At 39.7% G+C, this 13,309-nt stretch overlaps 1 protein-coding gene across 3 annotated transcripts in view; it reads right to left on the reverse strand.

Annotated features, from left to right (window-relative positions):
• Positions 1 to 13,309, reverse strand: part of RAF1 (Raf-1 proto-oncogene, serine/threonine kinase) — an 80,456-nt gene that overhangs the window by 42,698 nt on the left and 24,449 nt on the right. The window contains exon 1 of one of the 3 annotated variants that reach the window (XM_087744741.1): positions 3,148 to 3,321. The exons of 1 other annotated variant lie outside the window; for it this stretch is intronic. The gene's annotated coding sequence lies outside the window, so the exon portion shown is untranslated. Of the gene's footprint in view, positions 1 to 3,147; positions 3,322 to 13,309 lie in introns of those variants that run through there. One more of the 3 variants, XM_009476698.2, reaches the window with a different exon arrangement.

Raw genomic sequence — 13,309 nt, forward strand, 5'->3', positions numbered from 1 at the left:
TTCAATTATTCATTTGTTTCAAGCTGAATTTGCATGGAAGTTTTGGAAATTCAACTACACAAAACATATTACCCTTGTTTCCTAGGCAACTGGTCTTATGTGATGATGCCATCCAGCTGTTCTTCTGCCTCTCCTCCAGCAACTCTTGGACATATTAGCTTATTTCAACTAAACAGGCAGAGGCATCAAGAGTACAGGATTCCCACAGGCTATGGAAATAGGAAGCCAAAGTACAGAAGAATCCTTCACTCTCCTGGCCTCTTCATCAGCCAGGGCACCACTGCACAAACCTTTGGTGTGCCAGCTGCAGCAGCACATCAGCACTTGACGAAACCAAACCAAGGAAAAACCCTCCCTCTTGCCTAGCTGGCAGGCCAAGAAGGTAGACAAGCAACATAAGAACAGAGGGAGAGGAGGAGCAGAAAAAATCTGGAGGGTGTTTAAGTATGGCAGTATCGAAGATGGGGACGCAAGGCGTGCTAGAGGTATTACAAAGGTGTGGCAAAGACAATGACTGAAGGCATCATGGAAGAGAAAGACAGTATGTTTGCAGCAGAGATGATCAGAGACCCAAATACAAATCTGTACTGAACTAGACTTTGTTAGTTCATTTGCTCTCATAACTTTATTAGGAATATAAAAATAATTTAAACATTCTGTATCCATAACACAGAAGTGAATTTATCAGCACAATTCCTGCATTTGAAACTAACTGATTTTTAGACTTATTTATACATAGTAACTCAAACTAACAGCTTTTGATTCCCATCTCCTACAAAAGTTTTAGAACAAACAGTTCTCATCTCAATTTAATTTGTTTTCAAAGACAGAAAACAAGGAAAACTTGTTTTTTCCTCAACTTCTAGTTTCCCAGCAGTGAAGGAGCCAAATAAATAAGCTGGGGGGAGGAGGGGAGTACATGTCCCAGAAGAAACTAGTGCTGATTTAGCATACCAAAAGTGCTGACCAATGATTTCCGTGGGTCACGTTTGTGGCTTATAAAATATGAGTTATATTAATAAGTTGTAGTAAGTTCAGGCCCTGAGACAGCAGTAACTTCATATGTAATTTGAATAGACTTTGTTGTTGTTAAAGAATAAAAATGGAAAGTTTTATGTACACACCAAAGGCATTCAACTGAAAAAAACAAAGTTTTATAGCATCTTTGGAAAAAAACAGATATTTTCTCTGCTACTTCCAGATTTTCTTTCAAAGCAGGTTAGTCAGCAGTGTTGCACACTAAGTTGTCCAGTCCTGAAGATATTAAGTATGGCAACAAATCATGTAAAAAACACATTCCAGATTTCTGAAAGCACCACTGCTCCAACCCAAGTAAGCTAGTTCACATCTGATTTAATAATCTAAGATTAAATTGCTTACCATATTAATCAGACACCCATGTCATGAACATATATACAGATCCATACCTTTTTTATGATTAATTGTAGCCTCAAGGTTTACCTACAGAAAATATTCATTAAGACAAACTAATTTAAAGCCACTTCCATTCTGAATGGGTGTTCACAGAACAGATTTATCTGAACTGCCTGAAATTAACTCTCACATTCACCAATTCAGTCTTTTCTTCTGCACCAACACTGTAGACATATCCTAAAGGATAAGCATGTCCATTCAAATTATATCCTAGCTTTACCCAATGTAGTGATCCTTTAAGCAATATTTGGAGCTGAGGTTTTCAGAAGCATTAAGACAAAAGACATTTTTAAAGTCTTTTGTACAACACTATTTTCAGATATTTCAAGTTGGCTTCGCTTTTTGAAAAATCTTAAGTTTTACTCCATTACAGACCCCTCTTGTTTTGCATACCTACGACAACCTACAATTGCATCTGGAACGCACACTGTGCTGTAGTAATTCCACTATAACTGGTTTTGAGGTCTCATTGTCCCAGGTAAGGTCTGTGTATTTATGGATGGCTAAGAAGGAAAAAAAACTCTACACAAATTATTTAGCCTGACGTAGGCAAGACGAACAATGGACAAGAGACGTGCTGCTGTTAGCACAGGCAGGTTATTTGTGTGTACATTTGGACTGCAGATAAAGAGTCCAGAAACAGCACAATCTTCGAGCCCTGGCTCTGAAGTAACACCATTTATACACGGCAAAGTTGTAACAGTTCAGAAAAAAAATGGGAACTAAAGAATCTTACTCCAGTTTTCAAATGTCTTTTTTTAAACTGAATCTAAGCCGAGAAAAAAAATCAAGCAAGCAGCTCAAACCGAAGAATGCCTAAGCAGAATGCATTCAGTTATGCTAACGCATTTTCCGTTCTCGGTTCAGAAGACAGTAGATCAAAGTAACAGAAAGGCTAGGGAGTCCCCGCTGGAAGCACAGGAGGGACAAAGCTGCCAGCAGCCAAGCGGAGCCACCGCTGGGCATCCCCCGCCCAGCAGGGCACCATTCCAGGTGTTTGCTCCTGGATGCCCGTTGCTCATCCCGCCCGCTGGCCGCCACAGCGCCGGGCCGGGCCCCAGCCCCGGGGCACGCCCGCCTCGGCCGCGCATCCCCCCCGCCAGCCCCCCGGGGAGCGGCGCCGGCCCCGGGGCTCGGCGCTGGCACTGACAGGCGGCGGCCCCGGCGCACCTCCCCTCCCACCTGACCCGCCGCCGCGACGGGCCTCAGGCACACACCCCACACACCCCCCCACCCCCACCCCCCACCCCGGATCCGGGCTTTTTGGCACCTTCCCGGGTCCCGGCCGCCGCGCAGCCTCCTCTCCCGAGCTGGGAGCCCCCGCCCGGGCCCCGCGGCGGACAGGGCGGCCCCGCAGCAGGGACGCTGGCCCCGGCCCCGCCGGAGGGGAGGCGGCGCGCACTAGACGATCTGACCGCAAAGGGCTTCGCGATGAGCCGCGACCCGCAGGTACAGAGACGGCCGATTCCCCCTCCTTCCGCCCCCGGTCCCTGTCAGGGGGCGAGCGGCCGCCCTCCCCCGCGCTAGTTTCCCTCACGGCCGAGGCGGCGGCCGGGTCAGCGCGCCCGGGACTGAGCTGCCGCTGGGAGCAGCCGGCGCCGCTCCAGGCGCCAGCACCGAGGAAGGCAGAGCCGAAGGGGAGGAGGGAGAGACGTCCTCTCCCCCGTTCCCTGCCTCGTCGTCTGCCGCTCACCAGCCCAACGCCGCTCCTACCTATGTCACTCCCTCCCGGCGGCTCCCTCCGGCCTCTCGTCCTACTCGGCGCTGTTCGTTTCGTTCCTCATCTAAAATGGCGGCCTCACACTCAGCGAGACATTTATCCTCCGCCCATCGACCTGTCGGCACTCGGCTCCTTCCCTTTCGCCTGTCTCTCCTTCTTTTCCCGTCCTCTTCCTCCCCGCCTCTCGGCCTGACCGCGGAGCGCCGAGCTGTCGATAGAGCCCGCCCCGCTGCGGGCCGCCATTTGGGAGCGGCAGCAGCGGCGGAGGTGCGACGGGCTGCCCCCGCCCGGCCGCGGAGGGAGGTGAGGCTGTCCCGCCGCCTCTCTCCTTCCCCCACCGCTTCTCGGGAACCGATCTGGGGGTGGGGGATGAGCTCTGCCGCTGCGCCGGGGGAGATGGAGCGAGTCCTGCCGCGGCGACCGAGCCGCCTCCCCTCAGTCCTCCCCGGACGCCCGCAGCGCTGCCGCCAGCCCGGCGTTACAGTCGCCTCCCTGCAACCCCGCGTCCCCCGCTCAGCCCTGCCTAGGCTAAATCTCGGGGTCGTTTGACAATTAATGGGACGGGGCGCATTGGCAGCGAGTTAGCTGACGGGGGTGCGCACCGGTGGGGCCGCGGGCAGGGCCGCCCCCGCCCCGGGCCGCCACCTGCCTCAGCCGCGCTTCCAGAATAGAGCCCGTCAGTCTTACCTGCTCGAAAGCAAAGCCTGTTTCTGCAGGGAACAGGCAGAAATTCCCAAGGGGCGGTACGTGCTGAGAGGGGTGGGGTGTGAACTGCTGGGAAAGGTATCTGGGGAGAAGGAAAAAAAAGAAAAATAGCGTGCAACCTCTTTTCCTGGAGGAGACAGGGAACAGCTGTCAGACAGCAATCCCCTGCATGTAATTCAGCACAGCCTCCATTTAAGAGTGAAGATACTGAAGGACTCTGCTGTCTGTTAAGGTACTGCCAGCGCACCACAAACTAACCTATTTTAGATCAGGCTTTGAAAATGTACAGCGCTGCACATTACATGGTAAACAGTTAATTTATCATCCCAAAACAAAACTTCTAAGGATAGCCATTGCAAAATAAAACATTTCTCCTACAACTGTTTTTAAAGAGCATACACATTTGCATTTACAGTCATATAAGTTACATCAATTGTTAATTAAATAAGCACTTCTCTAAAAAGAGCCTCCAGCAAAATTCTCAGCCTTATTCGGGATTTCTCTACAGAAGAAGGTTTATTCTGATATAAACCAAGGCTTGAGTTCAGCTAAAGTCGCATTAACCTCATAGAGGCATAGCAAGGGCAAGAAAAAAGCAGCACTGTTGGGCTTGCCTCTCCTAGGCACCAAATAAGAAAAAACCATACAAAGTCTTTAGCTACTGGTGCCCTCCAGGAAGAGGTGTGGTTGCCAAGTAATAGGAGATGGGGAAATGGGGATGGCAACCAGGAGCTCTAGAAGGCTGAAACAGAAATTTCCATGTCTGTGATTCAGTACTTTATTCCCATACGTCCTAGAAGTTATCCACTTATTCTAGTGTAATAATGCCTTCAATTTAGAGGATATTGCTAAAAGAAAGATTTATCTAAACTTTTGCGGCACTCTTACAGGACAAACCACATGGAGATTTCAACCGTTCTATTAGGAAAAGCGCTTATTCTTTTCTTTTTCTCTTCTCCATTGCCATGGGCTCAGACCTACCAAAAAAAACCAGAAAAAACAATCCAGACGAAGATGGTATCTACCAAGAACAAAATTTATGAATGTGAATCGTTCTTTTCAAATTCTTATAGACTAGCTTTTCTCTGAAGTGTCACATTTAAACTGAAGGAGTCTTCTGATGCACATATACAGCGCACATGACTTTAGCAGGAGTCATATCCATGTATCTGACTGCGAGAGTTGGCCCAGGAGAAACAAACAAACAAACTCAAAGCAGTGTGTACAATAAATATTCACGGGGCTTAAGACTACGCATATCCGTGTAATATGGTAGACAGTAGTACAGATTTTGGCAAAATATGCAAAAGGAGCTTAAAGTATTGTAAGGTAAAATATGAATAAGAACATGCCATGAGAAGCTTAAAAAAAAAAAAAGGAAAGAAAAGAGGGATAACCACCTCCAGAAGAGCTGGTTTTGACAGAAGACCATTCATAAAGCTTTAAACTTCTTTTAAAAGAAGAGTAGAAGTATCAAGGATTGTAATCATGGAACAAATGAACACAGATATGGAGGAAAGCAAGCCAAATTTCAGATAGTTAAACAATGTAGCGCATGCAAAGAAATACAATAATTACAAGAAAGAAAGAAAAACAAACAGGGAAACAAAGCAAACAAACTCAAACATTACAGCACTAAAGTGGAAGGGAAACAAAAATTGAACAAACTTTACAAAATAAACTGCAAATTATTAGCATTCTTCCTGAGGTTGATCTGGTTTGTGTTTGTGTTTCGTGGTTGGGTTTACAATAGGTTTAACATGTGAATGTCCAGGTATTAGACTTTCATTTGTCCAGGCATATAATCATATCTTACATTTTCACCATCTGAAGTATTTTCTACCTCTATAAAAAGCAGCCTGAGGAGTGATAAGAAAGAGAATGAGAACCAGTGCCACTAGGGTTTAGAGTGGCTAGTGACAGTAACCATTATCTTGAGATATTAGGCAAATGTGTCTAGCGGTTGTAGATGGGAACTCCCTTTCATCCAGTGGGTATGTCACACAGGCAAAGCCATCTCAGCTTCACAGCGTTCAGTTTCCTCATAGTTAAAAATGGAATGGATGATACTGAGTGACCATCTTTGAGAAGAGTTTTAATATTGACTGCTTGAAAGAAGCACGTAAAAGTTAAACCTATTTATTTGTTGTGGTTCAGTTTGCGATGTGCAATATTCATGTATTCCCAGTCTACTTCACTGTGATTACTTGGGGAGTCTCAAAAAGTACAAAATGTTTTAAGTGGCATAGTGTAACGTTAATTGTAAAATACCTATAAGCATCAGAAGAATGAGTAGCAAGAATTAGGAGTGTAATGCTAGCTGTGAAAAAGAAGAAACATATATACACAATTTATTATGGAATTTTGGGTGTCAAATCTTACTGCCTTACTCTTCAAGCCAAGGATTGCTATAGACAAACTTTGCCATTTTATCCAGGGTTATTCAACCTGAGCCACATTGTAGTTCTGCATGTTATTTTAATATATGCTATAAATTATTCTCTTATTCCCCATAAGATTTTTTTTTTTTTTTGTAAAAGAACATTGCTTAGGAAAAATTTAAGTCAACTTAGATACAAAAGAAGTCCAACATACAGAGGCCATGAAAAAAGTGGCCTTGAACAAATCAAGCAATAGCAACCTAAAAGAGAAGTACTCCACATAAGGAATATCTTATTTGTATGATGGTGCATAAACTATTTATATTTTATAGTTCAGCTGAAAGACTTTATTTCCCCGTGTCACCGAGCTGATCAAAGAAGAGGGGTGGGAATGTAATTTATAGTTTGTTTGGGGTTTTTTTTATGTATTGTAGAATTTAAATTGCATACGTTACTTGACAACAATAGGACATCTTGTACATGAAGCTGTTAAAGCAGTAAACTTGTTTTGCTGGAATGGAAACCATAGCACAGTCTGTTCACATTAATTATTTTTGTTGTTTTGTCCTGAACAAACTCTATTTTATCTATATCCAACTAAATGTGGTTGCTGTTGGGCTGGCTATAGTGCATACCTTTCTCCACTCTGTTCAGCATCCCTTTAGCCAAATCATGAAGCCAAATCTTGGGAGTTTTTATTTTCCTTATGAAAATAACATCTGACTTCCCATAGGCACAACACAAAAAACACCTCTTTCCAAAAGCTTCAGTCTCTATCATCAGTCATAGATCAAGCATGTAGTGTCTTCATTACTTCCCTGGAAAGGCTGGGTTCTGGAAGCAGATCCTGCACTCAGAGAACTCAGGGGAAGCCAGTCAGGCTGTGAGATGGGGTTGCGTAGGCTTGTGTATCTGCAGGTTCTAACCCCCAAGGATTTTCTTCAGTAAATCTTCATCTCAGTGTAAAGTCAAGTCGTGTACTTTACGATACAGAATGGACTGTCTGATACAAACCTCATATATGCTGTTATTACTTCATGCTTCAGTATCTATTTCTAAATTCACTTCAGTTTATGTACTTGCAGGGTCAAGCCAATTTAAGTGCTTTAAGACAGTTACCAAAAGCTGTCATGCAAAGTTTCTTTTGTTATGTTTTACACACACACGTGCACACCCTGAGACACACTGCCAGAAGTAAATACATTGTGCCATAGCTGCCTCCACAATACTGCGAACAAGCTTTGCCTTATCTGTTGACGACTTCATTCTGTATATAAATTTAAGGTTTTCTCTTTATTTTTTCCTTTCTTTCTTCTTTTTTACTGCTTTAACACTTTCATTTAAGAAACATGTTTATCTAAAAAACATATGCAATTCCTTGTAGTGTCAAGGACTATAATCCTCTACAGATTTGTGTATTATTCCAGAATCAATTTCATCGCTAATGCTATAATCCATCTATTAGGTATTCATACTTATATGGTTCTTTGGTTGTCCTTATATAAACTTAACAATAAAAATATTTGATGAAAACATCAATTGCAATAGATTTTCAATATAACTTTGTGTGGGAACAGTTCAGAGTAAAATTCAAATAGATTTTCATTAAGCCTTACAGTAATAAGTTATTCTGAGAGCAGCTCTATAAACAGTATGCCATAATCTCTTACTGAAAAAAAACCCTTTTATTAGCCTTTCCTCACTGATAATCTTACATAAAACATTCTTAAAATTTTCAACTAACTCTCTACTAGTTTTCAGTCCTCCATATGCTCCTACTGTAATTTATGGTATTATAGATATCCAGTGTCTCTGGGCTTGTTATATGCAGGGCAGCAGAGAATTTCTGCTTCTCCAATTTCAGTGCAATGCAATTTGCTTCTAGGAAAATTCAGAGGCACTGTACTACCCCATCCAGTTCTCTCAGACTCTTCTCCAGACAGAAGTTGTTAAGTTGCTTTCCTGAATTTTAGCTACTCGTTTGCAGTACTTATGACCAAGATTTAATTTTCTTTTAGTGTGAAAAGAAGTTGTGACACATAAGAATGCTGGTCATAACTTTGAAACCTGAGATTTAAAGTGTAGGTCCTGCTTACAGACAATTGTCCCTGCTGCATGACTCGGCCGATGCCCGTTGACTCATTTGCTGTTATGGACCTTGGCTACCAGTTTGTTGGCAAATGCAGTACAAGCTGACTGAAAAAAAATAAAATAAAAAATAAAAGTATCATTAAAGCCACATGGTTTCAAAGTGATCTCTGTTAAACTGTGTCTGACAGGTATAGTTGTATTTTATTAGGTAACCATAGCTGTGTTTTTTCCCTGTAGTTGCAAGTGTATTGGAGGGATAGCAGTGAGGTTCCCAATAGAAGGATCAAGAATCTGGGTAACTTCCCTTTCGTCACAGACAGAACTTAGGAAGCTTCAAAGAGGAGCATAAGACAAAGGTATTAAGTCAATTGGTATACCACTGTATACCAAGAATATCAAAGCATTAAAATCATTGTAGAATAATGTTTTATAAATTTAATGTGGAGATGCTGAACTGATGGGTGTCACCTGCATGGTGAATAAATACTCAGTCTGAATAAGCATTATTGGAGCTCCAACAATAAGAAAAAAATAATCTAGGCTTTAATTTGTTGCTATTTGAACAGTCATTCCTACTTCATAGACAATAAATACAGCACTTTGATTTATACATGTATTCTATTTTTGAAACGTAACCAAACTGGTTTATTGGGTTTATTTTGACTTTCTGAAGAAGTCTAACCACAATAAAATCTATTCAGAGCTAGGTACTAGAGTTTAAAAATAACAAAGCATAAATAGCTCTTCCCTGACAAACATTTAGAACCTAGCCTGAATATATAATTGCTCAGCTGCAGAAAATTTTTTTATTATACCTGATACAGAGCTACATAAAGAGACTGATCATCTGATTTGGCATGACCTCAAGCTATGCATTATTTTTCCTGTGCATGGACAATTTCTAGTGCGTGGTAACTGAACTGCATTCAATACTTAGTTTTTCTAGAAGTTATTAATTGCAATAAAGTACATTAGGATGACAGCAAAATTTCAGTTTTCTATGAAGAATCACAAGTATTGAATCAGTAGCAATAGGGTAAAATAGGAAGATGTGTGTACATGCACATATGTATCCAACTATATCTGAGTGTGTGTATATACATGTTCAAAACATATGGAGGGGTGGTAGGCAACAAGACAAAAAATTCATAAACTTCCCTTTATCTTTTCATAAATCCTATTTGTTGTGACTCTTCCTAAAAAAGCCAAACTTTTTTTTTTTTAATAGTTTTTACAAGGAACCTATTCTTAGTCATACGTTTGTATTGTGTACAGAAACACTTATGTTCTTTTTGACATCACACTCAGCTTTTATCAAAGGTAGATTCTAAGAGACAAGGGAACCAAAAGCAGTCTAGCCAGCATATCTATCCAAGCTGCTCTCTAGCATTGCTATTCCCAGATAAAGCCAGACTAATTAGAATATAGATATAAGGTTATAAATACCTTGCATCATTCAAAGGTTCAATGTATCTAGCAATAAGACAAATTAAAAGTCCATTTTAGCCATGTGCATACTTTCATGTACTAAGAGAAATGGAATTGTCATTTACTGGATTCTGTTATAAAAAGCTATGCAAAGTAAGAAAAAAAAAGTATTTGGCTTTCAGCATAAGTCTATTTATCCATTATCTTTCAAGTTCATCTCAAACATTCAGATAAACAAAGATAGGTGATCAAAGGCATACATTACCTTTGGCAATATACCCGTGTTTTAGCTAGGCTTTTATACTTTGTACCTCAATGTCATATATAGCAAATCATGCTTAGAAGGGTATGACAATTAAAAGTTATGTTGTAAGCACATAACTTCAGAAACAGTATACTAATGAAAATACAACAACAGTGAAAGATTTTTATTATTAAGCTGATTAAGCTTGGTAGCCGTACAAGTATAAGTTCATAACAGATCTGTATAAAGTGGGCTGGTATGTAGTATTTCAGAGCTAGACTAAGGTGCACCGGTGAAAATTTCAGTATATGCTAATGGATCACATCTCTATTACAGGTATCAGCATTATTCTTGTCAGCAGCAGAATGCATCAGTAGATTTCACCATGTGAAGCTCTGTAGGATGATACACCAGTGTAGGTATGCTATTTAAAAAAAAAAATTGTATATGTATATGGCTAATTTAGTCTCTGATTAAAAAGGTGGGGCATGTTTTTGTCAGATGTTTGTAATTTGTTAAGGCTTTTGTTGTTGTTATGAATTCATTTCTCTTAGACTGGACAGTGGTAATTGAATTGATTATATGCATCAGGATATGCTTTTCCTCCAATGGAAAAGTCAATTAATTATGTCTAAAGCTTCTAATATAAGATGATGTTCATTTTGGTCTTATTTTTGTAAGAACTTTTTTTTATTTCTTTTTGCAAGATAATAAAAACCCAAAACAATGCTATGAGCAAAACAACTAAATTACTTGAACAGTAATTAGCAAAGACATCAGGTCAAAGGAATGCAAACATACAAGTCTATTGCTATGCCTCACTGCAAAACTCCAGTATGCTGTGTTAGTAGATTTGTTAAATCTTTCAGCAATTGCAGAGAAATGAGTATCAACATGTCTGGCTGTACCTGAGTATTTTTAATACTTTCAAGATTTATATCTAATACTTAGATGTATTCAGACTAATTTATTCAGACATTCCTTAACTTCAAACTTATTTCTGGTGGAGACAGAAGCTTTCCATTAGCAACAAATTATGTAAGCCTTTCTTCTGCATTTCACCTAAACAGAATAATGACATAAGAACTTAAGTAACTGCTAAAACATTGCTGAGACATCAGTTTATTTGATAGTAAGGCCAAATAAAAAAAAGGCAAAATCTTTTTTGGGGACTAAAGCCCTGTTTTTCATAAAGTAAGTATTGCTAACATTTTTGTGAGTTGGAGTAACCTGATTCTATGTTCACATGCTAACTTTCAGACAGGAAATGGAGAAAAAAAAAAAGGTATTTTTTCCCCTAATATATGTAAAGTTGACAGAGGGAAAGGAATAGTGAATTCTTGTCGTCGGTATATAAAATATATTTACTTATAATTCCAGTTTGGGATTTGATGACTTCAACATACCACCATTTTAAGTCGTTTATATATGCCATGCTATTACCTTAATTCTAAATGGAATATTACTTGTAGTATTATAGGGTCAGTGGTGTTTTATTATAGTTCTGTAATTGAAGTAAAGTTAAATCTTTCCTGAGGCAAGTAGGGTGAAACTCAAAAGCATTATTGCTATCTGAGGAGGAGGATCAATAGCTGAGACATCTCGCCAGGACATACTTGACAGATACACCTCTTTTAAGACTGTCTTTTGAAAATAAACTAAGGTGAATTTTTTTCCTCCCCTTGTGAAGTCCATACAGTGAATAATAAACAGTATCACCAAAGATAACTTATGTTGGTGCATGCAGTCGTCAGAGGCTTTGACCCAGCACTCTCTGGGTATATTATCTGACTTCTTACAGCTTTCAGGATCACAGACTTCAAAATTAGCTATTTTAACTAAATATTTGGGTGAAACATTCATTACAAAGCAACAAAGTTATTTCCCCAAGTAATGGATTTTGATTTATCAAGTTTTCAAGTAGGGTCCTGCTCTTAGCTGACAAGAATGCAAGCAAAATGATTTGCCTTTTTTTCCCTAGGCTTCGTTTAGTATTTGATAACATACAGTCAACTACACTTATTCTTAAATAACTATTGGTGATTATAGACACAGTTTTGTTCAAAATAATTATTGCATATTTTTATAAGCAAGTTTCCAGAATATTTGAAATAAAGGATACCTTATATATATTATTATAAATTAAATATGTTATAAATTAATAATTCACACCTGCTTTGTTTATATCTAGGAGAATTCAGGATATTTCCATTGAAACCTCAGGTTTTTAGTGCTATCATAGTAAAGCATATTACCGAGATTGTTTACTTTTATAACTTTATGTATAATTACTACACTTCACCCTTTAACTTCTACAATTGTGCTTTCCTACCCATCTTCATATAGCTCAGACAGATGTAGGAAGGCAAGATTTAGCATAGAATTTTGAGATGGGGTTAAAAAAAAAGCCCCACACAACAAAAAACAAAAAGCAAACCAAACACAACCTTAGAACACAAAAGGATTAAAAAAAAAAAAAATCATTACCAGTCAGTGTCAGAGGACAGGATTTACTAAATTTAGTAAATTCCCTACTAGTAAATTGACTATAAAAATGAAAAAGTCATCTCTTCCAGATGCACCTGGCATTCCACTTTGCTTCCAGATTCTCACCAAGGTGGGCCATTGCTTTTAAATGCACAAATATGTAACGATATGTGCCAAGCCTCAGTGCGATTATGTTTTCATTTGAACACACCTTAGAGCAGTCTAGAGTATTTAAACATTATCAATGCAAAGCTTTAGCATCATGTACTACTGTAAGTGTAACAACTTGTCCTTGCAATATTCAAAGTGGTGAAATCTGATAGTACAATATATCCCAATTCCTCTGGTATCTGGAGGAGACTAGTGAGTGTTACCACAGTAAACTAAGTTAAAGACACTGAGTTATTGTCCACATGTGTTAGTTAGTATTTTATATTTAAAAAATGGGATTTAAGAAGCTTCCATTTATCAAAAGGAGTGAGAGATGGCAACTAGTTCATACATGTGAAAAACACAATGAAATCTCACATCTAAGTGACCAAAAGATAAAACAGGCCTATTCAAGAAGAATTTAAATTTCTGTAGCAATCCTAGGAAATCTTTGAGTATGGTTAAGAAATAGGATCTGTTCTCGTATTTGACACAATATAGTTCATATAAAATAATAGATCATAAATTTATTTAGTTTAATACAGGCCATGTAATCCACTTGAGTATTTAACTTAAACACGTGGAAAATTCTAGTTTCTCTTAGGGATAGGAAATAGACTCAAGTGATTAAAAATCTTCTGGTTACTTTTCCTGGTAGCTTTTTGTTGC

The sequence above is a fragment of the Nipponia nippon genome, unplaced genomic scaffold, assembly GCF_047370975.1.
Source record: "Nipponia nippon isolate SJK-2023a ecotype South Korea unplaced genomic scaffold, ASM4737097v1 scaffold_9, whole genome shotgun sequence".
Taxonomy (NCBI): Eukaryota; Metazoa; Chordata; class Aves; order Pelecaniformes; family Threskiornithidae; genus Nipponia; species Nipponia nippon.